The sequence below is a fragment of the Hyla sarda genome, chromosome 12, assembly GCF_029499605.1.
Source record: "Hyla sarda isolate aHylSar1 chromosome 12, aHylSar1.hap1, whole genome shotgun sequence".
Classification (NCBI taxonomy): domain Eukaryota; kingdom Metazoa; phylum Chordata; class Amphibia; order Anura; family Hylidae; genus Hyla; species Hyla sarda.
In genome coordinates, this window is record NC_079200.1 from 44,735,194 (window position 1) to 44,763,138 (window position 27,945).

General features: G+C 46.1%; 1 protein-coding gene and 1 long non-coding RNA gene across 3 annotated transcripts in view; one reads left to right on the plus strand and one right to left on the minus strand.

Moving 5' to 3' along the window:
* LOC130296788 (uncharacterized) overlaps positions 1-24,863 on the minus strand; it is a 71,502-nt gene extending 46,639 nt beyond the window's left edge. Inside the window, exons 1-2 of one of the 2 annotated variants that reach the window (XR_008849287.1) lie at positions 24,724-24,863; positions 18,039-18,275 (exon numbers count right to left, since the gene is read on the minus strand). This is a non-coding gene — a long non-coding RNA (uncharacterized LOC130296788). Of the gene's footprint in view, positions 1-18,038; positions 18,276-24,195; positions 24,246-24,723 lie in introns of those variants that run through there. The other variant, XR_008849288.1, reaches the window with a different exon arrangement.
* Positions 1-27,945, plus strand: part of WNT3 (Wnt family member 3) — a 455,111-nt gene that overhangs the window by 223,875 nt on the left and 203,291 nt on the right. The gene's annotated exons all lie outside the window — the stretch shown is intronic.

Genomic DNA, 27,945 nt, shown 5'->3' on the forward strand with positions numbered 1-27,945 from the left:
CAGTATATGACACACAAGCTGAGGAAGATTTTGCACATGCCACTCTTTGAGTGTCCCATAATAGAGTAAGCCACAGTGTTCCTGTAATAGCAACAGCCACTGTACCCATTAGGAGACAGTCAGTATGGTACCCTCATTGTGCCAGCTATGACTGCCCGCCACGGAGTTCCCTTAAGTTCTGTCTGAAATGGCAGGCATATGGAAATATATTGAGACCCCACAGGGAGGTATGTAGACTTCTGTTTGGGTCATGTTATGGCTCTGTATATGTATCAGTCTGTAAGAAGTCATAAAACAGCTGTTTGTGCAAGCCCTTATAGTGCTCCTATGGAACATAAATTCATGGTCACCATTGCAATGAACTGTATCTATAATTTGTTTCCTGAATACAGAATGAAGTAGGAGGGAGTTGTATATGTCACCTGTAGAAGTGTACATATAAGGGAGAGCATACATGTAGGGCAGCTTACTCAGGCTGTAGCTAGAGATCCAAAGTACACAGAAGGTAGTTTGTAATTTGGCAGAATCAAATAGGCTATGTACAAGTGTAGAGAGAAAGCAGAGCACCTGTGACATACATACCTGTTCCTGGTTCCAGCACTGGCTCTGTCTCCCATTCGCTAAGGCCACAGCAGTACTGCTCTGTATAGTGTCAGCGGCCTGTCCCCTGTCAATGAGGAGGCACGAGTGCCAGGCTAATCAGCCGTAGGATGGCTATTCAAAATCCTCATGTTTCTCAGCCCCTGCCCGTATAAGGTGTAAGCACTAGCAATTGTGTTGTATTCTGCTGACCTGTGTATCTGAACTTTTGCTTGTTATCTGACTATCCCTTGCCTTATGTTTTTTTTGTACTTTAGCTGCCCTCTGGATTTCTGACTTTTGGCCTGTCCCTGAGTAGACCTTAGTTTTCTGACATGGTACCTTTTTTCCCGACCGGTGCTGACTAGGGCTGGTGATTATTCTTGACGACCCTACACCTTTGTCCAGTGTAGGGACCATTGACCAGTTTTGCGCCGCAGTATAGGGTGGATCATCCAAGTAGGTCAGGCCAATGGTTTGGATTAGCAGTAGGGCTGCACTGCTTCCTGGCCTGAACAGGACAACACCCATAGCAAACTGTATGCTCCTGAACACACAGACCTCAAATCCCACATGTATTACAGAGAGGACACAACCACAAAAAAAGTATATAAACCTAGAAGCAGACTGAAAACTGAAAATTGGGTCTTAAAATTAATGAAGGAGTGAATATTGCACTTTGTGTAACATTTTTTACTTAAAGGGGTATTCCTGCAATAGACATCTTATCCCCTATCCAAAGGATAGGGGATAAAATGTCTGATCATGGGGGGCACCCACGACCTCCCTGCAGCACCCAGCATTCTGTGTCGGGTGCAACTCTAGTCTCTGAAATCTCTGAGTTTCCAGGTCTTGCCAGGCCCCCTTGTGACATCCTGCCATGCCCCCTACATTCATGTCTATGGAAGGGGGCATGATGGTAATCATACGCAGGCCAACATTTGTGTCAGTACAATAGCTCAATGGCTTTATGTGTCCAAGGATCTTCAGCAAGTTTTGAATCCTGTCCCCAGGCTACAATGTGTCTCCTTTTGGTGCAAAAGTCTTACTCGGAGAGATATCCCAGATCAGGACAGGCTCCACAGAAAGCAGGTTATATATTAGGGTTCTTGGCCTGGTCCAAAGAATCAAAAGAATGGGATAAAGCATCTGCCTTAACATTCAAATTCTAAGTGAGTAAAGAAGCACACCCATCTGGTCTGGCAAGGATTTAGATGTTGAACTCTGTGTAGATGCAGTTCCGAGCAGGCCAGATGGTACTGGCACCTGGGCAATAGGCACCTTGGAAATAGGCAAGAGGCATATTGTGAGACAATGGCCTAGTTAGTATGGTCAGAAGGGGTCAGGCAGAATCGGAGTCTGAGAGGTTTGGATACACAGGATAACTGAATAGGAATAGCACACCTTCAATAGGAACACTAGAAACCAACAACAGTGGCACCAAAGGGAGTGGCCGGAGTTGCCTTGTATAGTTGAAAGTGAGCTAGGATAGGCAGGGGAAGGCTTAGGTGAATGCGCAATGGCCCTTACAATTTACAAGAACTGGCACGTGTATTCTAAGGGCCAAAAAGTAGAATTTCTGCAGTAGAAGTGTGGTGAAGCCATGGGGTGTCTCGGGTTGTGAAGGTGAGGTGGATGGGGCAGATTTTGTAGCCCAGGGGCAAGGTTTTATTAACCCCTAAATGTTTGTGACGCCAGCATGTGGTTTTCTTGGAAACCACCTGTACTGTAGTACCGCTATCCCAAGGTTAAGCAGGGCAATAATAGTCCAAGATCAGGTTAGGGTTAACGGTAGCCTTACTGAGGTAGACATATGGAAAAAGTCTTTACAGCTAGGTTAGGATCCCAGAGAGGTGGCCATTAACACATAAGGACCTCGCAGCTTGCTGGGACTTGTAATGACTTTGATAAACTTTAGTTCAGCCACATAGACTAAAATAGACTTGACTTTGGACTTGACTGGACTGTAGGTAGTGACAGCAGACATTGACTTGACTTACTGGAATGTGGCTGTAGGTAGGCTTGAGGCCTCCAGATATGCTGGACACTAGCTCTGAGACGTCTGGTCTTTACTGTTCTTCAGCAGGAGTGATGAGAGAAGAGATTGCAATGGCTGCCCCTCTTATAAAGGGGGTTGAGCCAGAAGCCCATAGGTCAAGCTGCAGGTCACCTGGTTAGCTGGTGCTCTCTGGGTAACAAACACATCATGTGAACACATTATCATGTGACAACTCAAATGTCCTTAAAGGTCCTAATTACATAACACACTTAACACTACACATTATATATATCACTATGGAGAGACACTGCAGGAGAGCCTCTAGGACACAGAGTAACTCAACCTGACAGGGCCTAGGTACTGTACGGGACTATATCTCATACTGGGACATCACAGAAGCATGGCAGCAAGGGCCAGGAGGAGACCCAGAGCACTCAAAAGGTGAAAGAGCTGAGGGAGCCACCCACTGGCATTACATAGATGCTACCGACCTACCCCAAATGCCATCTTCAGAAGTGTTTATAAACTGAAGATCCACTATTGTTAAGAGGCAGGGGAATGTGGTCTGTTATAGGCTGTAAAATTTGTGCCCTTTTAAAAACAACCCTGTTAAACTATGGCAAGAATAAAATGATGGCCACCGTGAATTGTTTTAAGGTATATTACACATCATCATTTGTTCAGTGGCGCTGAAGATCAGGATTGATCATATTGTCTAGAGCAATTTAGGAAGTCCCCTGACTTCAGTGTACAATTGGTGAGGTGTATGGGGAAATGTACCCATGATGGTGTGTGCAGCAGAAATACTCCAGAAACAGTTGTAAAGTAAACAGATTTTAGCTTTACTGAAGTAAGAGCAGTCCAGTAAGGTAATACTCTACTGTGGAGGGCCTAAACAGTTTGCTTCGCTGTGGTGCAAATACTTAAAAATCTTTACACAAGTGCAGCAGTGTTCCCTGTTGCAGATTTTACGCTTAAGTTGATTGTGATTACCATACTACACTAATTACTGCTGGAAGCAAACAAAGAACTAAATGTTTGCAGAAGAGTCTTTGCACAGCTATTTCCCTCTTTTGGCTATATGCTTTTCTTTCTTGGTGCAGGAAACAGGATGTCACGTTGGGCAGGAATTGAGTGAAGCCCTAATTTTGCCCACACCTTCTGTCCCTGTCTACTTGCATACCCATCCTAAACCATGGGTCCACAACCACGAGGAAGGTCCCCTCCTATATACGTGCAGGGACAGACAGAGTCAAAACAATAAAATACAATACAGTTGGAGTTGAAGAACAGCTGGAGGCACACAAAACTAACAAAAGCAAATCTAAACACACACAAATCAGAGTCAGACTAGTCGGGTTAGCAACTGGACATAGTGAGGTACCAATTCACAAAAGCGGAAGAAAGGTCAAAAGCTAAGTCAAGATCAATATTCAGAATTCAGAGAACAACAATGCTGGTTACTCAAAACAAGTTCTTTCACTGGCAAGGACTAAAAGCACACTGCAGGTTTAAATAGCCAGCTACACAGGTGTGATCCTATCATGGTCAGTTGTCCAGCTCAGATAGCAAGGTATAGCCAAAGCAACCAAACTAAACGAAAGCTCAAGAAAGTTTAACCCTTTGGATCGAACACGGACGAGTCATTGCACAGGATATTGGAGATAATTGGCCTCTCAGTATAGACTGGAGACAGTCTTGAGTGATAAACCTCCTGAATGCCACATGTTGCCATGATCACTGCGCCTTCAACCCAGATCTGACTCAGGTTAGATTCTAGCAACTAGAAATGCATCTTCAGGCAAAGCCAGGGCTTTAGCCTGCTTGTAGCAGGCTTTTGCTTGAACAAGTTGCCAACCAGGCCTAAACTTTTTCTATGTGAGCTAGCAAAGAAAACAGAGAGAAACATCTGCACTATATTCCATGCATTTTTACGCATACATAGCTCACCAGTGGTAGCACTAAAGTGTAAAATGTTAATCCCTACACATCTGTAATACCTTAGTGTTTGCAGTGGTAGAAATGTAATGCAGAAAATAGGAAACTATGCATATTTAGCTCATGACCCTGACACTCCTCAGATATAAACTCCTCTGCCACCTGCCATCTGTAGATTTAAGCAGCCAGGATTCTGCACCAGGACACTGCATATGTCTAATAGGAAAGAGACAGTAACATTTGTCACTCATTGAGACACTTAGTGGGGGGAAGATTTACCAAGACTCGCATTTCAATTGCCAGTCTAAAGTGACCCCCGCCAGTGCAGGAGTGCACTAGATTTATGAAGAGGCACGTCTCTTGATGTCCTAAACATGTGAGGCTGCCCCTAGCTAGGAGGTGACAATCATAGTAAATTCAGTGTGTGGGGGAGATCATGCCCACATTACACAAAACCACACCACCTCCACCATAAGCCCTGCCGAGAAAGCTCCTAATATTTTTTAATAGTTAAATCTAGCCTGAGCCATGATAAACTCACCCCATAGCATCAGTGGACTTGTTGGTAAATGAAATATTGGCCTCGAGGCATCTCACACGTACCTGCAATAAGAGTGCTGAAGAATACGCTATTTTTGGATGTTTTTTGTAACATTCTTACTATGATTATTTCTATATTTATGAGAAGTTCTTTCTGCAGAACATTGAATTTAATGACATCTTTGACAAAACAGCAAATGTAAGCACATTAAAAAAAAGAAAAAAAATCTAAAATACACTTAAATCCAGCCTGATTCCACATAGAGTCTGACAAATTATGGAGGCAGAAAAAACAATCTCACTTCTGATCAAATGTATAGAAAAGGCTGGTATTACATGAGATCCTACCCTAATGCTATTTTAGAGAGAAAGTGCTTAAAGATCAATGTATTCCAATACTGTTTATTACCTCTCAAACACTGCCCTCTTCTGTTCAGAGGCCAACTTGCATTACAACCAGAGAAACTAATATCTACAAGTTTTATCTTATTCTTAAGCATGTAGAATTAAAGGGGTATTTCAGGATAGTTTTTCTTCAGCCTTTGAGTCCATGATGCGAAGGTGTAATACTGTGTAAAAGCTTCTATTACCTCTGTGCACCTCATTGTCCCATTTATGCACAGGACCCGCACTCGGAAGTGCTGTAAGTCTTTTCATTTTACTGCTGTCTCTGACCTTTCCCAGTGTTACATGCGGCCAGAGACAATGGGGGAGATTTATCAAATGCCGTGTAGAGGAAGAGTGGTGCAGTTTCCTTTAGCAACCAATCAGATCGCTTCTTTCATTTTTGACAGGCCTCTTTAAAATGAAAATCAATCTGATGGTTGCTATGGGCAACTGCACCACTCTTTCTCTACACAAGTTTTGATAAATCTCCCCCAATAGGTCATAAGTCGCATGGTCTCCTGGGCGTGTACTGCGGCAGTTGGTGAGGGATAGCATTACTTAAGTAAATCCCTTCAACCCTGCTATCCACCCACTGCAGCATAGCCATGCCCCCTGGAGGCCATGTGACTTACAACATATATATATATATATATATTTTTTTTTTTATTTTATTTATATATATATATATATATATATATATATATATATATAAATATAAATAAATATGTGTATATTTAACTTGAGGGGTCCAAAAAGTTCCTCATCCCGATATGAGCAGAACACTTAAAGGACATATGCAGCCCTAGCAACTTATCCCCTATCCGAAGGATGGGGATAAGTGTCTGATCGCGGGGGGTCCAACCGGTGGGACCCCCCCACGATCTCCTGCACGGGGCCCCGGCTCTGCCGTGGCCGACACGCCTCTTCCATGTAGTTCTATGGGAGAGGCAGGGAGGCAGCTTTCCCATAGAGCTGTATGAGGAGAAGGTGTGGAGGGGGTGTAGAAGAACAAACGATGATCCGGCACCAGATATATGATTTGCAGCTTTATTTTCTCAGTATCAAAAATGAACAAACATCACACAGTAAAACAGACTCCCTCCACAGTCATACGCGTTTCAAGCGAATGCACGCTCTTCCTCACTGAGGAAGAGCGTGCATGCGCTTGAAACACGTAAGACTGTGGAGGGAGTCGGTTTTATTGTGTGATGTTTGTTCATTTTTGATACGGAGAAAATAAAGCTGCAAATCATATATCTGGTGCCGGATCATCGTTTGTTCTTCTGCATTGAATATCAGCACTTGGCCGTGTGTGGACCCGCGCACAGAAACTGGTGGAGGTGAGCTGTACAGAATATTTCCTTGTCTGTGGAGGGGGTGTACCGTCAACCTCACTGAGGTCGAGGCTACGCGCATTAGCCGCTCGCACAGAGCAACAATGCCAGGGCCCCTTTGGGAGATCGTGGGGGTCCCAGCGGTCAGACTCCCTGCGATTAAACACTTGTCCCCTATCCTGTGGATATGGGATATGTTGTTATGGCTGCAGTTGTCCTTTAAATTATTTGTAATATTTGGGATGTTATGTTAAAGATCTTTGGGATCATGGATCTTCAGTTTAAACCTCTGTCATTTGGCAGCATAATCTGCAAAAGGCAGATGGTTTAAACCCCCTCACTGGACTAGGATTCCGAGCACCATTAAGTAGTGCAATAGCACCTATCATATGTTTCCTATGGGGCATCTAATAGATTTTATTACATGAAGTGTTCCTGTCACTTAAAGAAACGCTTGACATATTAAAGAGACATGTTATAAATTTTGATGGGTTAGGGGGGTGGGTGTTCAGGCCTCCCCTGATCAACAGAATGCTTAGTTCTGGTGATAGGTGTGGGTCTGAACTCTCAGACCTCCACTAATCAAAACTTTTAGCATGTCTTTAAACATTTTTAAAAAAGTGGGGAGTCCCAGAGGTTGGTCCCTCTGCTTAGTTATTTTTGCAGTAGTTTTTCCAGTATAATAATGGATTGTCTGTTGAGATGAGCGAACTTACAGTAATTGGATTTGTCACAAACTTCTCGGCTCGGCGGTTACTGACTTTATCCTGCATAAATGAGTTCAGCTTTCCAGTGCTCCGGTGGGCCGTAAAAGGTGGATACAGTCCTAGGAGAGTCTCCAGCCACCGGAGCACCTGAAAGCTGAACTCATTTATGCAGGCTAAATAAAGTCAGCAACTGCCGAGCCGAGAAGTTCGCGATGAATCGAATTACTGGAAGTTCGCTCTTCTCTAATTGTCTGTGTAATGCAGGACAGATCCTTCAGAGCAAGAGACCTTCTTTATAAGAACTTCCTATGCGGTATATTAGGGGGCTCATATATAAGAGATTCTCTAATATCCAGTAATGATCATAGCTGTATGTTTAAGTTCTATTTCGACTGTTGGTCCTGAATATCTAGTCATTGTAAGCTGCGCGATGTCTGTGGGTGTATGTTTTACAGAGAAGGGATTTTTATCTGTTTCATTTGCTGGCTGCTAATTATAGGAGCTTCATGTTATCTGATGGGAGAAGACAGTCTGTAGGATGCAGTGAGGAGTACAGCATGTAAACATAGGTGATAGCAGAGAGTAATGGCACGCAATTAACCCCTGAGATCATGAACTGATAAATTCACAAGCAGCTCAGGTTTAATGTGACAGTGACATAGACCGCAGACGTCCCATTGACACAAATCTATATGATCCCTCTGTACGTAGGTTTAGTACCTGGTAATGAACAAGGATTGTATTCTTGTTTTAATGCACTGAATGCCTAGTGAGCTTGTGCGTACATACAGGAGCCAATATGAACAGGCAGAGCTGCAGTATAAAGTATGGGAAGGAGACAGACTAAGCAAACAGAGGGTGGATGTCAGATCTTCTCATACTCCCAGGCTGTCTCAGACCAAACCTTGATCATCAACAGGGCATCTTCGGCTGCATTGACAAGGGGGCTTTATGACTAGCCTCTTTACTGGGGAAATATCTCTGACGAAACATTGGCTGGGGTCTTTGTTGTTGGCCTATTATGGGCGGACTCGCTATGGTTGACAATGTTATGAAGGTTCAGGCTGGGTATAACAAAGTAATGGGGGTAGTAAGTGTACTAAGGTCACTAGAATGGACATATTATGGGAACACTGAATGGGAATATACAGGGGAAATCAAGTGAAATCACTAAGTCTGAATAGACTTGTATTAAGAACATTGAATGTTGGCCACTAGTGGTAAATCACAATGTGATGGGGGCATTGAAAGTAAATCACAATGTAATGGGGGCACTGAATGGGAGTTGATATGGTATGGGAACAATGAATAGGAATGTTATGAGGGCAGTAATGTTAAATCACAATGAGCAGGGAGCCCTAAATATAATTGGGCGTCATGGGGCCACTAATGGTTAATCTCAATGTCTCAATGATCTGTCAGTTGCTAAGGCAATAGAAATGTGGAAGATCTGTAGATTGGTGAGTGCAGGGTAGATGCAGGGTAGATGTTATGGCCCAAGGGGCAGATGGTATTAACCCCTTCTTGTTGTGATGCCAGGGTGTGGTTTAGCCTTAACCACCTGAAGGTAATACCGCTGATCCTAAGTTAGGCAGGGGCAATGAAAACACCAATGTCAGATTAAGGATAACGGCAGCTTTACTGAGGCAAGACAGGTGTGTTACGCCGAGCGCTCCGGGTCCCTGCTCCTCCCCGGAGCACTCGCGGCATTCTCCTCTCTGCAGCGCCCCGGTCAGACCCGCTGACCGGGAGCGCTGCACTGACACTGCCGGCGGGGATGCGATCCGCATAGCGGGACGCGCCCGCTCGCGGGTCGCATCCCAATCTACTCACCTGTCCCCTTCCCCGGCTGCCACGTCCTGGCGCGCGCGGCTCCGCTCTCTAGGGCGCGCGCGCCAGCTCTCTAAGATTTAAAGGGCCAGTGCACCACTAATTGGTGCCTGGCCCAATCAGTGTATTAGCTCACATCTGCTCCATGCCCATAAAACCCCACTTCCCCTTCCTGTCCTTGCCAGATCTTGTTGCCTTGTGCCAGTGAAAGCGTTTTGTGTATGTCCCAAGCCTGTGTACCAGACCTCCTGCTGTTGCCCCTGACTACGATCCTTGCTGCCTGCCCTGACCTTCTGCTACATCCGACCTTGCTCTTGCCTTGTCCTTCTGTACCACGCCAGTCTCAGCAGTCAGTGAGGTTGAGCCGTTACCGGTGGACACGACCTGGTTGCTACCGCCGCAGCAAGACCATCTCGCTTTGCCGCGGGCTCTGGTGAATACCAGTAGCAACTTAGAACCGGTCCACCGGTACGGTCCACGCCAATCCCTCTCTGACACAGAGGATCCACCTCCAGCCTGCCGAATCCTAACAAGGTGATATACAGTCATGGCCGTAAATGTTGGCACCCCTGAAATTTTTCAAGTAAATGAAGTATTTCTCATAGAAAAGGATTGCAGTAACACATGTTTTGCTATACACAGTGTTTATTCCCTTTGTGTGTATTGGAACTAAACAAAAAACGGGAGGAAAAAAAGCAAATTGGACATAATGTCACACCAAACTCCAAAAATGGTCTGGACAAAATTATTGGCACCCTTAACTTAATATTTGGTTGCACACCCTTTCGCTTCCTATAACCATCAATAAGCTTCTTACACCTCTCAGCCGGAATGTTGGACCACTCTTTCTTTGCAAACTGCTCCAGGTCTCTCTTATTGGAAGGGCATTTTCCCAACAGCAATTTTAAGATCTCTCCACAGGTGTTCAATGGGATTTAGATCTGGACTCATTGCTGGCCACTTCAGAACTCTCTAGCGCTTTGTAGCCATCCATTTCTGGGTGCTTATTGACATATGTTTAGGGTCATTGTCCTGTTGGAAGACCCAAGATCTCAGATGCAAACCCAGCTTTCTGACACTGGGCTGTACAGTACAACCCAAAATCTGTTGTTGGTCATAAAGCCTTGTATACATTCAAGGCACCAAAACCACCCCAAAAAATCATTGAACCTCCACCATATTTCACTGTAGGTACTGTGTTCTTTTCTTTGTAGGCCTCATTCTGTTTTCGGTAAACATTAGAATGATGTGCTTTACCAAAAAGCTCTATCTTGGTCTCATCTGTCCACAAGACGTTTTCCCAGAAAGATTTTGGCTTACTCAAGTTCATGTTGGCAAAATGTAGTCTTGCTTTTTTATGTCTCTGTGTCAGCAGTGGGGTCCTCCTGGGTCTCCTGCCATAGCGTTTCATTTAATTTAAACGTCAATGCATAGTTCGCGCTGACACTGATGCTCCCTGAGCCTGCAGGACAGCTTGAATATCTTTGGAACTTGTTTGGGGCTGCTTATCCACCATCCGGACTATCCTGCGTTGACACCCTTCATCAATTTTCCTCTTCCGCCCACGCCCAGGGAGATTAGCTACAGTGCCATGGGTTGCAAACTGTCACGATGCCGGCTGGCAGGTAGTGGACCCTCTGTGCCAGAGAGGGATTGGCGTGGACCGTGCTAGTGGACCGGTTCTAAGCCACTACTGGTTTTCACCAGAGCCCGCCGCAAAGCGGGATGGTCTTGCTGCGGCGGTAGTGACCAGGTCGTATCCACTAGCAACGGCTCACCTCTCTGGCTGCTGAAGATAGGCGCGGTACAAGGGAGTAGGCAGAAGCAAGGTCGGACGTAGCAGAAGGTCGGGGCAGGCAGCAAGGATCGTAGTCAGGGGCAACGGCAGAAGGTCTGGAAACACTGGCAAGGGACACACAAGGAACGCTTTCACTGGCACTAAGGCAACAAGATCCGGCAAGGGAGTGCAAGGGAAGTGAGGTAATATAGGGAAGTGCACAGGTGATAACCCTAATTGGAACCACTGCGCCAATCAGCGGCGCAGTGGCCCTTTAAATCGCAGAGACCCGGCGCGCGCGCGCCCTAGGGAGCGGGGCCGCGCGCGCCGGGACAGAACAGACGGGGAGCGAGTCAGGTAGGGGAGCCGGGGTGCGCATCGCGAGCGGGCGCTACCCGCATCGCGAATCGCATCCCGGCTGACAGCAGGATCGCAGCGCCCCGGGTCAGAGGACGTGACCGGAGCGCTGCAGCGGAGGGGGAGAAGCGAGCGCTCCGGGGAGGAGCGGGAACCCGGAGCGCTCGGCGTAACAGTACCCCCCCCCTTGGGTCTCCCCCTCTTCTTGGAGCCTGAGAACCTGAGGAGCAGACTTTTGTCAAGGATGTTGTCCTCAGGTTCCCAGGATCTCTCTTCAGGACCACAACCCTCCCAGTCTACTAAAAAAAAATTTTTCCCTCTGACCTTTTTGGCAGCCAAAATCTCCTTGACCGAGAAGACGTCCGAGGAGCCGGAAACAGGAGTGGGAGGAACAGATTTGGGAGAAAAACGGTTGAGGATGAGTGGTTTGAGAAGAGAGACGTGAAAGGCATTAGGGATACGAAGAGAAGGAGGAAGAAGAAGTTTATAAGAGACAGGATTAATTTGACACAAAATTTTGAAAGGACCAAGATAGCGTGGTCCCAACTTGTAGCTAGGGACACGGAAGCGGACATATTTAGCGGAGAGCCATACCTTGTCTCCAGGGGAAAAAACGGGGGGAGCTCTTCTTTTCTTATCCGCGAATCTCTTCATGCGTGAAGAAGCCTGTAAGAGAGAATTTTGGGTCTCTCTCCATATAATGGAAAGGTCACGAGAAATTTCATCCACAGCGGGCAGACCAGAGGGCAAGGGGGTAGGGAGGGGGGGAAGAGGGTGACGGCCGTACACCACGAAAAATGGGGATTTGGAGGAAGATTCAGAGACCCTGAAGTTATACGAGAATTCGGCCCATGGAAGGAGATCTGCCCAGTCATCCTGGCGGGAGGAAACAAAATGTCGCAAATAATCACCCAGGATCTGGTTAATTCTTTCTACTTGTCCATTGGACTGGGGATGATATGCAGAGGAAAAATTTAATTTAATCTTGAGTTGTTTACAGAGAGCTCTCCAGAATTTAGACACGAATTGGACCCCTCTATCCGAGACAATCTGCGTAGGCAACCCGTGAAGACGAAAAATGTGTACAAAAAATTGTTTAGCCAACTGAGGCGCAGAAGGAAGACCAGGAAGAGGGATGAAATGTGCCATTTTGGAGAATCGATCAACGACCACCCAAATAACGGTGTTGCCACGGGAAGGGGGTAAATCAGTAATAAAATCCATACCAATCAGAGACCAAGGCTGTTCGGGGACAGGCAGAGGATGAAGAAAACCAGCGGGCTTCTGGCGAGGAGTCTTATCCCGGGCACAGATAGTGCAGGCTCGCACAAAGTCCCCAACATCCGTCTCCAGAGTCGGCCACCAATAGAAGCGGGAGATGAGTTGCACAGATTTCTTGATGCCCGCATGACCTGCGAGATGGGAGGAGTGACCCCATTTGAGGATTCCGAGGCGTTGGCGTGGAGAAACAAAGGTCTTTCCTGGAGGAGTCTGCCTGATGGAGGCAGGAGAAGTGGAGATCAGGCAGTCAGGTGGAATGATGTGTTGCGGAGGGAGATCAACTTCTGAGGCATCCGAGGAACGAGAGAGAGCATCGGCCCTAATGTTCTTATCGGCAGGACGAAAGTGAATCTCAAAATTAAATCGGGCAAAGAACAGAGACCACCGGGCCTGGCGAGGATTCAGCCGTTGGGCCGACTGGAGGTAGGAGAGGTTCTTGTGGTCGGTGTAGATAAAAACAGGAAATCTTGATCCCTCCAGCAGATGCCTCCATTCCTCAAGTGCTAATTTAATGGCAAGAAGCTCACGATCCCCGATGGAGTAGTTCCTCTCCGCTGGAGAGAAGGTCCTAGAGAAAAAACCACAAGTGACAGCATGCCCGGAAGAATTTTTTTGTAGAAGAACAGCTCCAGCTCCTACTGAGGAGGCATCAACCTCCAATAGGAAGGGTTTGGAAGGGTCAGGTCTGGAGAGCACGGGAGCCGAAGAAAAGGCAGACTTGAGTCGTTTAAAGGAGTCCTCTGCTTGAGGAGGCCAAGACTTGGGATCAGCATTTTTCTTGGTTAAAGCCACGATAGGAGCCACAATGGTAGAAAAATGTGGAATAAATTGCCTGTAATAATTGGCGAACCCCAAAAAGCGTTGGATAGCACGGAGTCCGGAGGGGCGTGGCCAATTTAAGACGGCAGAGAGTTTGTCTGGATCCATCTGTAGTCCCTGGCCAGAGACCAAATATCCTAGAAAAGGAAGAGATTGGCATTCAAACAGACATTTCTCAATTTTGGCATAGAGTTGGTTGTCACGAAGTCTCTGAAGAACCATACGGACATGCTGGCGGTGTTCTTCTAGATTGGCAGAAAAAATTAGGATATCGTCCAGATATACCACAACACAGGAGTATAACAGATCACGAAAAATTTCATTGACAAAGTCTTGGAAGACGGCAGGGGCATTGCACAGTCCAAAGGGCATGACCAGATACTCAAAGTGTCCATCTCTGGTGTTAAATGCCGTTTTCCACTCGTCCCCCTCTCTGATGCGGATGAGGTTATAGGCGCCTCTTAAGTCCAATTTAGTGAAGATGTGGGCACCTTGGAGGCGATCAAAGAGTTCAGAGATGAGGGGTAAGGGGTAGCGGTTCTTAACCGTGATTTTATTAAGACCGCGGTAGTCAATGCAAGGACGTAGGGAGCCATCTTTTTTGGACACAAAGAAAAATCCGGCTCCAGCAGGAGAGGAGGATTTACGGATAAAGCCCTTTTTTAGATTCTCCTGGACGTATTCGGACATGGCAAGAGTCTCTGGGGCAGAGAGAGGATAAATTCTGCCCCGGGGTGGAGTAGTACCCGGGAGGAGGTCGATAGGGCAATCATAAGGCCTGTGAGGAGGTAGAGTCTCAGCTTGTTTTTTGCAGAAAACATCCGCGAAGTCCATATAGGCCTTAGGGAGACCGGTTACTGGAGGAACCACAGAGTTACGGCAAGGGTTACTGGGAACCGGTTTTAGACAGTTCTTGGAACAAGAGGACCCCCAACTCTTGATCTCCCCAGTGGACCAATCCAGGGTTGGGGAATGAAGTTGAAGCCAGGGAAGTCCAAGGAGAATCTCCGAGGTGCAATTGGGGAGGACCAAAAGTTCAATCCTCTCATGATGAGATCCGATACTCATAAGAAGGGGCTCCGTGCGGAAACGTATGGCACAGTCCAATCTTTCATTATTTACACAATTGATGTAGAGGGGTCTGGCGAGACTGGTCACTGGGATGTTGAACCTGTTGACGAGAGAGGCCAAAATAAAATTTCCTGCAGATCCAGAGTCCAAGAAGGCCACTGTAGAGAAGGAGAAGGCAGAGGCAGACATCCGCACAGGCACAGTAAGACGTGGAGAAGCAGAGTAGACATCAAGGACTGTCTCACCTTTGTGCGGAGTCAGCGTACGTCTTTCCAGGCGGGGAGGACGGATAGGACAATCCCTCAGGAAGTGTTCGGTACTAGCACAGTACAGGCAGAGGTTCTCCATACGGCGTCGTGTCCTCTCTTGAGGTGTCAGGCGAGACCGGTCGACCTGCATAGCCTCCACGGCGGGAGGCACAGGAACAGATTGCAGGGTACCAGAGGAGAGAGGAGCCGAGGAGACGAAACGCCTCGTGCGAACAGAGTCCATATCTTGACGGAGTTCCTGACGCCTTTCAGAAAAACGCATGTCAATGCGAGTGGCTAGGTGAATAAGTTCATGTAGATTAGCAGGAATTTCTCGTGCGGCCAGAACATCTTTAATGTTGCTGGATAGGCCTTTTTTGAAGGTCGCGCAGAGGGCCTCATTATTCCAGGACAATTCTGAAGCAAGTGTACGGAATTGTACGGCATACTCGCCAACGGAAGAATTACCCTGGACCAGGTTCAAGAGGGCAGTCTCAGCAGAAGAGGCTCGGGCAGGTTCCTCAAAGACACTTCGGATTTCCGAGAAGAAGGAGTGTACAGAGGCAGTGACGGGGTCATTGCGGTCCCAGAGCGGTGTGGCCCATGACAGGGCTTTTCCGGACAGAAGACTGACTACGAAAGCCACCTTAGACCTTTCAGTGGGAAACAGGTCCGACATCATCTCCAGATGCAGGGAACATTGGGAAAGGAAGCCACGGCAAAACTTAGAGTCCCCATCAAATTTATCCGGCAAGGATAAGCGTATCCCAGGAGCGGCCACTCGCTGCGGAGGAGGTGCAGGAGCTGGCGGAGGAGATGACTGCTGAAGCTGTGGTAGCAACTGTTGTAGCATAATGGTCAGTTGAGACAGCTGTTGGCCTTGTTGCGCAATCTGTTGTGACTGCTGGGCGACCACCGTGGTGAGGTCAGCGACAACTGGCAGAGGAACTTCAGCGGGATCCATGGCCGGATCTACTGTCACGATGCCGGCTGGCAGGTAGTGGACCCTCTGTGCCAGAGAGGGATTGGCGTGGACCGTGCTAGTGGACCGGTTCTAAGCCACTACTGGTTTTCACCAGAGCCCGCCGCAAAGCGGGATGGTCTTGCTGCGGCGGTAGTGACCAGGTCGTATCCACTAGCAACGGCTCACCTCTCTGGCTGCTGAAGATAGGCGCGGTACAAGGGAGTAGGCAGAAGCAAGGTCGGACGTAGCAGAAGGTCGGGGCAGGCAGCAAGGATCGTAGTCAGGGGCAACGGCAGAAGGTCTGGAAACACTGGCAAGGGACACACAAGGAACGCTTTCACTGGCACTAAGGCAACAAGATCCGGCAAGGGAGTGCAAGGGAAGTGAGGTAATATAGGGAAGTGCACAGGTGATAACCCTAATTGGAACCACTGCGCCAATCAGCGGCGCAGTGGCCCTTTAAATCGCAGAGACCCGGCGCGCGCGCGCCCTAGGGAGCGGGGCCGCGCGCGCCGGGACAGAACAGACGGGGAGCGAGTCAGGTAGGGGAGCCGGGGTGCGCATCGCGAGCGGGCGCTACCCGCATCGCGAATCGCATCCCGGCTGACAGCAGGATCGCAGCGCCCCGGGTCAGAGGACGTGACCGGAGCGCTGCAGCGGAGGGGGAGAAGCGAGCGCTCCGGGGAGGAGCGGGAACCCGGAGCGCTCGGCGTAACACAAACTTCTTGATAATGTTGCGCATTGTGGACAAAGACAAATCTAGATCTCTGGAGATGGACTTGTAACCTTGAGATTGTTTATTTTTTTTCCACAATCTTGGTTCTTAAGTCCTCAGACAGTTCTCTTCTCCTCTTTCTGTTGTCCATGCTTACTGTGGCACACACAGTCACACAATGCAAAGAATAAGTGAACTTCTCTCCTTTTTATCTGCTTTCAGGTGTGATTTTTTTATATTGCCCACACCTGTTACTTGCTTCAGGTGAGTTTGAAGGAGCATCCCATGCTTGAAACAATCTTATTTTTCCACAATTTTGAAAGGGTGCCAATAATTTTGTCCAGCCAATTTTTGTGACATTATGTCCAATTTGTTTTTTTTCCCCTCCCTTTTTTGGTTTAGATCTAATACACACAAAGGGAATAAACATGTGTATTGCAAAACATGTGTTACTGCAATCCTTTTCTGTGAGAAATACTTCATTTTCCAGAAAAATTTCAGGGGTGCCAACATTTACAGCCATGACTGTAGTCTTTGCAGTACAGCCAAATATCCCATCAAGGTGACCAGTGACACAGGGGGACCTTGCAGGCTTGCTGGGATTTGCAGTAGTTAGACTGACTTTAGTGCAGGCCATGTTGACTACAGATGGACTTGACTTGACAGAGAAGGTGACAATAAGATGACTTGACTTACAGGACTTTAGGCTTGAGGCCTCCAATGCTCTGGACACAGACACTGAGATGACTGCACTGGACTTCAGCAGGAAAGAGAGATTGCAGCACCTCCCCTGGTTATATAGGGGGGCTGTGCAAGGAGCCCATAGGTCACTTGGGGGATCACCTGGTCACTGGAGCCCTCTGGGTAACAATCATGTGGTACAAACATTAAAGCAACAGTACATTCAATGAGGCAAACCTATATAAATAATGGGGGTATGCAGCAGGGGAGCCCTAGGGACATGCAGGGACTCTGCCTGACAGGGCAGAAAGACAGTACGGGGCCACATCATCCCGTACTGGGACATCACATGGTCACCTTTGAGAGAACATACAGTAATAGTCCCTGATGATATTAAGAGTTGTGCATTATATCTTTTAATAGTGGATGTTTTCTGGTAGCAGAAAAGTTATGTATTAGTAACCAGGTTTTATCTACAGCCCCCAGAACTTATTTAATTATTTTATAGCATGCTATATAAACAGATTTTATGCTAAGGAATACACTTACAGTACACTGTTTGTTGTCAGAGTATATAGGTATATCCTATGGCAAAACCTCTCAAATAGACCATCTGTTAACCAGACCTGACATCCTGTGGCAGACTTTTAGCTCCGTCCTACATTATGTAACTGCCCATCTTCTTTGAGAATCCCACCCCTCATAGAAGGGCACTTTTTAAAGGAGAACTCCAGCCAAATGAAATCACCTTTATATAGATGCACATGTTAAAATTATATAACTTTGCAGTGTAATATTTGCGAGTACATACCCTGTTTCGCTCAGCTTTTCCTCCAGGCAGGAAGTCCAGTAGTTCTTATCACACTTGATGCGTCTACAGTTGATGTACATGTGTGATCTTCTCTGATTGGCTGAGGAACATATGGACTGCTCACTCTCTGAAGGCAGCCCCTCCCTGCAGCTTATTCAGGAAACAAGTGGGGGGGCTCATGGTTTGTGTAGTTTTTTGCCACACTCAGCTGGATTTTCAAAGGCTGTTTCTAAGGGCCTGATTTTGAAAGAAAAAAAAAAAAAGAAAATCAGCTGGGATGCCTAGTGAAGTCATGGTGAGCATATACACTGCTCAAAAAAAAAATAAAGGGAACACTTAAACATCACAATGTAGCTCCAAGTCAATGACACTTCTGTGAAATCACACTGTCCACTCAGGAAGAACACTGATTGACAATCAATTTCACAAGCTGTTGTGTAAATGGAACAGACAACAGGTGGAAATTATAGGCAATTAGAAAGACCCCCCCAATAAAGGAGTGGTTCTGCAGGTGGTGACCACAGGTTTGCTGTGTCAGTCAGCGTAGTGTTCAGAGCATGGAGGCGCTACCAGGAGACAGGCCAGTACATCAGGAGACATGAATGAGGCCATATGAGGGCAACAACCCAGCAGCAGGACCGCTACCTCCACCTTTGTGCAAGGAGGAGCACTACCAGAGCCCTGAAAAATGACCTCCAGCAGGCCACAAGTGTGCATGTGTCCACTCAAACGGTCAGAAACAGACTCCATGAGGGTGGTATGAGGGCCCGACGTCCACAGGTGGGGGTTGTGCTTACAGCCCAACACTGTGCAGGACATTTGGCATTTGCCAGAGAACACCAAGATTAGCATATTCGCTACTGACGCCCTGTGCTCTTCACAGATGAAAGCAGGTTCACAGTGAGAACATGTGACAGACATTACAGAGTCTGGAGACACCATGGAGAACGTTCTGCTGCCTGCAACATCCTCCAACATGACCGGTTTGGCAATGGGTCAGTATTGGTGTGGGGTAGCATTTCTTTGGGGGCTGCACAGCCCTCCATGTGCTTGTCAGAGGTAGCCTGACTGCCATTAGGTACTGAGATGAGATCCTCAGACCCCTTGTGAGTAGTGTTGAGCGGCATAGGCCATATTTGAATTCGCGAATATATGGACGAATATTCGTCATATTTGCGAATATTCGCATATTCGTAATATTCTCGTTTTATTTTCGCATATGCGAATATTCGCGCGTGCGAAAATTAACATATACGAAAATTTGCATATACAAAAATTAGTATAAGCAAAAATTTGCATATGCGAAAATTTGCATATGCGAAAATTCGCACACCGGTCTCACACAGTAGTATTAGAGCCTTCTTTACACCACACAAGCTGGAAGCAGAGAGGGATGATCACTGTGATGTGTACTGTGGAAAAAAAAAAATATATATGAATATTCGTAATTACGAATATATAGCGCTATATTCGCGAATTCTCAAATATGCGATATTCGCGAATAAAATTCGAATTGCGAATATTCGCGAGCAACACTACTTGTGAGACCATATGCTGGTGCGGTTGGCCCTGGGTTCATCCTAATGCAAGACAATGCTAGACCTCATGTGGCTGGAGTGTGTCAGCAGTTCCTGCAAGAGGAAGGCATTGATGCTGTGGACTGGCCCGCCCGTTCCCCAGACCTGAATCCGATTGAGCACATCTGGGACATCATGTCTCGCTCCATCCACCAAGGCCACGTTGCACCACAGACTGTCCAGGACTGTCCACCACCTCATAAGGAGCATGCCCAGGCATTGTAGGGAGGTCATATGGGCACGTGGAGGCCACACACACTACTGAGCCTTATTTTGACTTGTTTTAAGGACATTACATAAAGTTGGATCAGCCTGTAGTGTAGTTTTCCACTTTGATTTTGAGTGTGACTCCATATCCAGACCTCCATGGGTTGCTAAATTAGATTTCCATTGATAATTTTTGTGTGATTTTGTTGTCAGCACATTCAGCTATGTAAAGATGAAAGTATTTCATACAATTAGTTCATTCATTCAGATCTAGGATGCGTTATCATAGTGTTCCCTTTATTTTTTTGAGCAGTGTACATATAACTTATTTAAAGGGGTTCTCCACTGCCCTGCCTTCCTTAGCTCTGCTCGCAGCATCCGGAAGTTTATTACTCCGAACGCTGTGTGCAGACTTTCGTGTTCGAGGCCGCCCCCTCGTGACGTCACACCCACCCCCTCGTGACTTCACGCCCGCCCCCTCAATGAAAGTCTATGGGAAGGGGGCGTGACAGCGGTCTCGTCCCCTTCCCATAGACTTTCGTTGAGGGGGGCGGGCGTGACGCCACGAGGGGGTGGGCGTGACATCACGAGGGGGCGGCCTCGAACACGGAAGTCCACACACAGCGTTCGGAGTAATAAACTTCCAGACGCTGCGAGCGGAGCCCCGGAAGGCAGGGCAGTGGAGAACCACTTTAAGTTTTCATTTTTTACCCCTTTTGGATGGATATCTCCTTTAATGCAATTTTAGGTGGTCTTCTCAAAGTGGTTTCACTGTATATAGAAATGTACTATATAGGTAAGTGACTTCGTCAAATGTCTATGGTCATCATATTTTTCTAGACACTAACGGTTCTTTCATATGGGCACACCCATGCCCAATACAAGCACCGATCAAGCAGTTCAGGGTTTGTTCAATGGGCCTTGTTCCCAGCAGAAGGATTTTGCGGCCACGGCTGCATAAACGATCGCTTTATCATTCATGCGGCCCTTCATATCCATCATTGCTGGCCACACATCCCCTGTTTATACAGGGAGATGATCAGCCAACCAACAATGATTATTAGGGCTGCTGATTCCAGCCATCAGCTCACAAACAAGTAATTGCTCACGTTGGGTCTTTCAACAGGGCCGATAATTGCCGCATGAAAAAGTTCCTTAAAGGGAACCTTTCATGCTGCTTGAATTACTAGTCCTTGGGGTGATCCCCAGTGGTTTTTGTCTGCCCGCCAGCCTTGAATGATAGATCTCTTACTATACCCAAACACAGTTATATCTATCAATCAAGGCTGGTGGGGCTGGGAAAAGCCACCTGGGAAAATGCTGATGGCTCATGGTTCAGGCAGCATGAAAACGATGACAGGTTACCTTTAAAGGGGTACTCCCCTGGAGAATTTTTTTTTTTATTAACTGGTGCCAGAAAGTTAAACAGATTTGTAAATTATTTCTATAAAAAAAATCTTAATCCTTCCAGTTCTTATCAGCTGCTGTATGCTACAGAGGAAGTTCTTTTCTGTCTAACCACAGTGCTCTCTGCTGACACCTCTGTCCGTGTGAGGAACTGTCCAGAGCAGGAGAGGTTTGCTATAGGGATTTTCTCCCACTCTGGACAGTTCCTAACATGGACAGAGGTGTCAGCAGAGAGCACTGTGGTCAGACAGAAAGGAAATTCAAAAAGAAAAGAACTTCCTCTGGAACATACAGCAGTTGATAAGTACTGGAAGGATTAAGATTTTTTAATAGAAGTAATTTACAAATCTGTTTAACTTTCTGGCACCAGCTGATTTAAAAAAAATGTTTTCCAGTGGAGCACCCCTAGACACACATGGTAGCATTTTGGTAAGTATTTTAAAAAAATGTAATGGAAAATTTGGGCCACCTCTTCCTCTTACAAATACTGACTAGTGTTGGGCATGAATATTAATATTTCGAATTTTTATCACGAATATCTCAAATTCGCGAATATTGTGAATATATTCGCTATATATTCGAAATTACGAATATCCACTTTTTTCCGCATATGCGCATATTCCTTCTTTTCACTTGTGGGCCAATTAGAATGATGCAAATACACTTGTCAGAGGTTATCAACCACATCCCTAGCAACCAAAAGTAAAGTTGCCCACCCCCTCACTGTTTTCTTCCTCGAATATGCGAATTTAACGAATATGCGAAATTCGCGAATATAGGATGAATATTCATCTATATATCGAGAAATATTGCAAATTCGAATATGGCCAATGCCGCTCATCACTAATACTGACTGAAATACTACACAGAATGTTCCAGCCAGTATTTTTATTGAAAGCCAGGATGTTCTTAAAGGGGTACTCCGGCACTTAGACATCTTATCCCCTATCCAAAGGATAGGGGATAAGATGCCTGATCGTGGGGGTCCCGCCACTGGGGACCCCCGTGATCTTGCACGCCGCACCCCATTAAAATCAGTCCCCGAAGTGTGTTCGCTCCGGGTCTGATTACTGTCGATCATGGGGCCGGAGCGTTGTGACGTCAAGGCTCCACCCCGTGTGACGTCACGATCCGCCCCCTCAATGCATTGAGGGGGTAGGAGCGTGACGTCACAAGGCTCCGGCCCCGTGATCGACAGTAATCAGACCCGGAGCGAACACGCTCCAGGGACTGATTTTAATGGGGTGCGGCGTGCAAGATCACGGGGGTCCCCAGCGGCGGGACCCCCGCGATCAGGCATCTTATCCCCTATCCTTTGGACAGGGGATAAGTTGTCTAAGCGCCGGAGTACCCCTTTAAAGCAAATATTCAAACTTACTATTCATATTCTTTTTATCACCGAGAGGTACACACACAGACTGTGACTCCTTCCTATTCCGTAATGTTCACAACTCACACGCTCCCATTTTCATACGTGTACGACATAGCGTATTAATACTTTATGTATAGAGCTATTAGGCTTGAACACTATTTTAAACATCATTTAAAAATAACATCTTTGTGGATCCTCTGCATTATGTTATAGAGCGATGCCCGCAGCGGGGAGCCCATATTCCACCTTCTGGTTATATCATATAGTAGTGAGACCAGACACCTCATCCACCTCTCCATGAGGCTTTGTGGTCTGATTCCTCCTAATTACCTGTCAGTCTGTTTGTTATAGAAGGGAAGAGATGAGCGGCGGTATTGATCAGTACAGACCCCTGGTTGGTAGCCTGCAGGGGGCTGGGGGTGACAGCAGGCATTGCTGCGTTCTTTTGTCTGTGCCTATGTGCAAGGTACTTTAATGTGCACTAAAAGAGCTGACAGGAGGCACCATGGGTACTGTACTAGACCCATCAGTCTTCTGTATATCTGGCTGTGTGTATGCCTTTATGCATGGGAGACGTAGCGTGTGCAATTTTGCTTGTGAGGACCAGTATAATAAGGCTGGAGAAATAGCTATAAAGAGGTGGTCTCAAACTGTGGCCCTCCAGATGTTGCAAAACTTTAACTCCCAGCATGCCCGGACATCCAACACTGCTATATGGGGTGCAATGGTACCTGTGGGCCTGAGGCGGCCCATGGATCCTTTGCCACATAAGACATTATCAATGGCAGATGGTAGGTAGGGGGTCTTGTTACAAATGTGTTGTAGGGGCAAGATACACCTTTGTGTCAGGAATCGAAATAATTCAAAGCTTCATGACTGCCAAGTTATGTCCTACCATAAGTAATGTAGCGGTATAACATCTGTAGTGACAAGAATTTAACTGGCAATTACAGAAGGTAGCATAGACTTTAGCACAACCCTAACTGTGCATCCAGAACTTCCTGGTGCATACATACAATGCACGAGCTGAATGAAAATCACAGTGATCACGTTTGCCTTTTCATTTAAAGCGGTACTCTGGAGGGAAAAAAAATGTTTTCAAATCAACTGGTACCAGACAGTCATAAAGATTTGTAAATGACTTCCATTTAAAAATCTTAATCCTTCCAGTACTTCTCAGCAGCTGTTTGCACCAGAAAAAGTTGTGTAGTTCTTTCCAGTCTAATCACAGTGCTCTCTGCTGACACCTGTGTCCTCTCAGAGCAGGAGAGATTCGCTAGGGGATTTGCCCCTGCTCTGTACAGTTCCTGACATAGACAGAGGTGGCAGCAGAGAGCACTATGGTACCCCTTTAATGTTCGGGATCTCCAGCCATTAGGATTTACACAGGTTTTTTGTGTATATTTGTCGCGACTTTAAGTGCATCTTTTAGTGGTACGCCGGTCTTCACGATATCTCACTGAACAGATGTTCTCACGATATCTGCTTTTTACTTTGTAGTGGTCAGTGATTTACGACGTGCGACTATTCTAAAAATAAGTCACAGATTTGTCACACAGCCTTCAACTACACATAGGGGGAGATTTATCAAAACCTGTCCAGAGGAAAAGGTGCCCAGTTGCCCATAGCAACCAATCAGCTCGCTTCTTTCATTTTGAACAAGGCCTCTGCAAAATGAAAGTAGCGATCTGATTGGTTGCTATGGGCAACTGGGCAACTTTTCCTCTGGACAGGTTTTGATAAATCTCCCCCCATAAAACCAGAACAGACCTGACATACAAAACTGGCTTTCAGAAAGTCACACAAAAGTCACGCAGGTGGAAAAAGTCGTGGCAAAAGTGTTGTGAAGTGAAATTTCACAAAAATGTGTACTAGTCCCATATTTATCACAGGCCCTGCAACATTTAATACATTTGGTGCATGTACACTCCAAGTACACCAGAAAAACCTGTGTATAAGATCAGTGCCCCTACACTGACTTTGATAAATGTCCCCCTATGAGTTTCTATAAAGCCGGGGTGACTGTGTGACACAATGTAGTTTTAAAACTCCCAGCATACTGGAAAAGACTGGAGTTTTCTGAGCATGCTTGGGGTTATACTTTGAAGTAGTGGCCTCTCACCTGTGGCTCTCCAGTTGTTGTGAAAAGGGGAATAGGGGATAAGATGTCTGATCGCAGGGGAACCACCGCTGGGACCCACCGCAGTCTCTGCAGGGCTGTTCTCCAGGCTCGGAAACGTCTGTGTGATGTGATGTCATGCCGAGCCCCCTCCATTCACGTCTATGGGAGGGGGCGTGACGGCCGTCACGCCCCCTCCCATAGACATGAATGGAGGGGGAGTGGCGTGATGTCACGAGGGGGGCGTGGCGTTACGTCACATCTCCAGTTCCGGTAATACAGAAGTTTCCGAGACTGGAGAAGCAGACCCGCATTGAATGTGGTTGCTGCATGGAGATCGCCGTGGGATTGGTCCCAACGGTGGGCCCCCGCAATCAGACATCCTTATCCCCTATCCTTTGGATAGGGAATAAAATGTATTTGGCTGGAATACTCCTTTAAATAGGAAAAACACTGCATAGTTTACATGTCTTTTTTATGGCTGTAATTATTATGACAGTGGGGAAAAAAAAGTTTATTTTATAATTTTAATTTATATTTAATATATTTAATTTATATTTACTTATTTTGGATTTAATAAAGACATTTTGATGCATTTTACAGGTTTTTATAATGTGTGTTGCCGCTTTTTGGGCATGGAAATGCTTAAAAATACTTGAAAATACTTTGATAAAACAAAACAACACATCCTGCCTGATGCAAGTTTGTGTCCGCTAATCCTGCAATAGGCTCCTGCCTGATGCAAGTTTATGTCCGCTGATCCTGCATTAAAGTACCTGTCGTTTTGCCGCACTTGACGCTGGACATTCCTCTGTTATACCATTGATCCGGTCCGGGGACGCTGCCGGCTAGCTCGTGTGCTGGTGCTGGAAACACGAGGGAGAGAGCTGTCCACACACAGTGTTGCAACACAACTCATAAGTAGCATCAAAAAGCTCATAAAATACGGCATAAACAAAAAATGTGAATAAAAATTGTCCAAAAAAAGCCATGAAAGCGTTTGTACATACGAGTGTATTTTTTGAGCCTCACAATACACTTTGTAAACATAGCCGTGGTGGTGGGTGCAGAGACATTGAAGGCATGATGCTTTTAATGCATGTGTACATCTATATGTCTATGTATGCATGGTTTGGAGTGACAGCTCTGAATGTATTGTGTTCCCCAGGTGGTGACAGGTCCTGTCAGCTTTGTTGGGCAGTTTCTGTATAGTATTGATCTCTCATGTGACTTAAGTTCTCATACCTCGGCTAATGATCCTGTTATAGCTTGTTGTGATGGATCTGCCGTGCTTCTCTTCTATATTTCCTCATCATTATTTTGTCTTTTGTCATATTGCTTCCAATGACATACTCTATAATTAAGATTGTTTTGTAGACCCTATTTCCAATACCGCCCACAGCTTCATTAGACAACCAGGGATAGGAATGGATTGGTATTTAGTGACATTTTCCTACTTATCATATTTTAACATTACTATGTTTTTGTTCCTTTTTTTTTTTTTAAAGGAATTGTCCAGGAATACAAAAACATGGCATCATTCTTGGCATAAAAGAGGCATATCTATCCAGGGGCACATCCAGAAATTTTATTTGGGGTGGGGATGGAAGGGCCTATAGGATACGCTTGGTGCCATGAGGTAGATAGGTTGCTCCAGTAGGTAGTTTCCACCATACGGTTGGTGCCCCCAGTACGCAGTTTCTCTTAGTAAGTTGGCACCACCAATCGATAGCTACCTCCAGTATGTTGGTACACCAAATAGGTAGTTTTCCCTAGAATATTGGTGGCCCCAGTAGGTAGTTTCCCTGAATATGACATTTCCTACAGAAGTTGGTGTGCCCCTGGTAAGTTGTTTGCCTCCCTGTAGGTAGGACCCCACCCCTACTGTTAGTAGTTTGCCTCTGTAGGTAGGAACCGCCTTTTAGTCGTTTGCCCTGTGTAGGTAGGATCCCAAAGAGGTAGTTAGCCCTCTGTAGGCATAAGCCCTGTTGATAGTTTGCTCACTGTAGATAGAACCTCCTGGAGGTACTTTGGACCCGAAGGACATCCCTCCCCCTGTAAGTGTGCCCCTTGCATGCCACTTTACATAAACGATTGCTGAATCACGTGCAGCCCATCAACTGTAGTGATGAGCGGCAGGGGCCATATTCAAATTTGCGATATTTCGCGAATATGGACAAATATTCATCCTATGTTCGCAAAATTGGCATATTCACTATGTTTGGTTTTCTTTCCATGCGAAAATCCGTAATGAAATTCGCATAGTGCGCATGAGCAATCATATCTTTCACCTAAAAGGAGGGATCAGTGTCCAGTTTGGAAGTGCTGATACTCGCATAAATATTTGCATTAAAAAAATTCGCATTTTGAATATTCACACTCAACACCATTCAACTGTTTACATAGGGCGATGTGTGGGCGATAATAATTTAAATGATATATCACCTGACCACAAGCAAAAATCCCTGGGGTCAATAGAACCCCTTTTTATAAATGTCCACCCCTAAAACTTCACTTTTAATGTATGATTCAATAACATATAATAATAAGGTAAGTTACATTTTTTTTAAAAACAGAGGTCCAGTGTAATATGATTCATCATATGACATAAATGAAGTTTTAGGGGTGGGCATTTATAAATTTGTAGGAGCACAAAAAACATTATGGGTATGTGGGGGCACAAAGGAGCTATTTTGGGTGTATGGGAGCGATGAAGGGGCATTATGAATGTGTGCGGGCACAACAGAGGAGACATTATGGGTGTGTAGGAACACAGAGAGGGCATTATGTGTGTTTGGGGGAAAAGAGAAGACATTATGGATATTTGGGGGAACAGAGAAGACTTTATGGATGTTTGGGGGTACAGAAGAGGCATTATGGATGTGTTGGAGCACAGAGGAGACATTATAAATGTTTGAGGACAAAGAGGAAGTATTATTAATGTGTGGGGGCACAGAGGAGGTGTTATGGATGTTTGGAGGCACAGAGGAGGCGTTATGGATGTTTGGAGGCACAGAGGAGGCATTATAAATGTGTGAGGACACAGAGGAAGTATTATGAATGTGTGGGAGCACAGGAGAGGCATTATAGATGTTTGGAGGCACAGAGGAGAAATTATAAATGTGTGAGGACAAAGGGGAAGTATTTTGAATGTGTGGGGCATAATAGATATGAGGGAGAACAGAGAAGGCATTATGAATGTTTGGGGGGCACAGAAGAGGCATT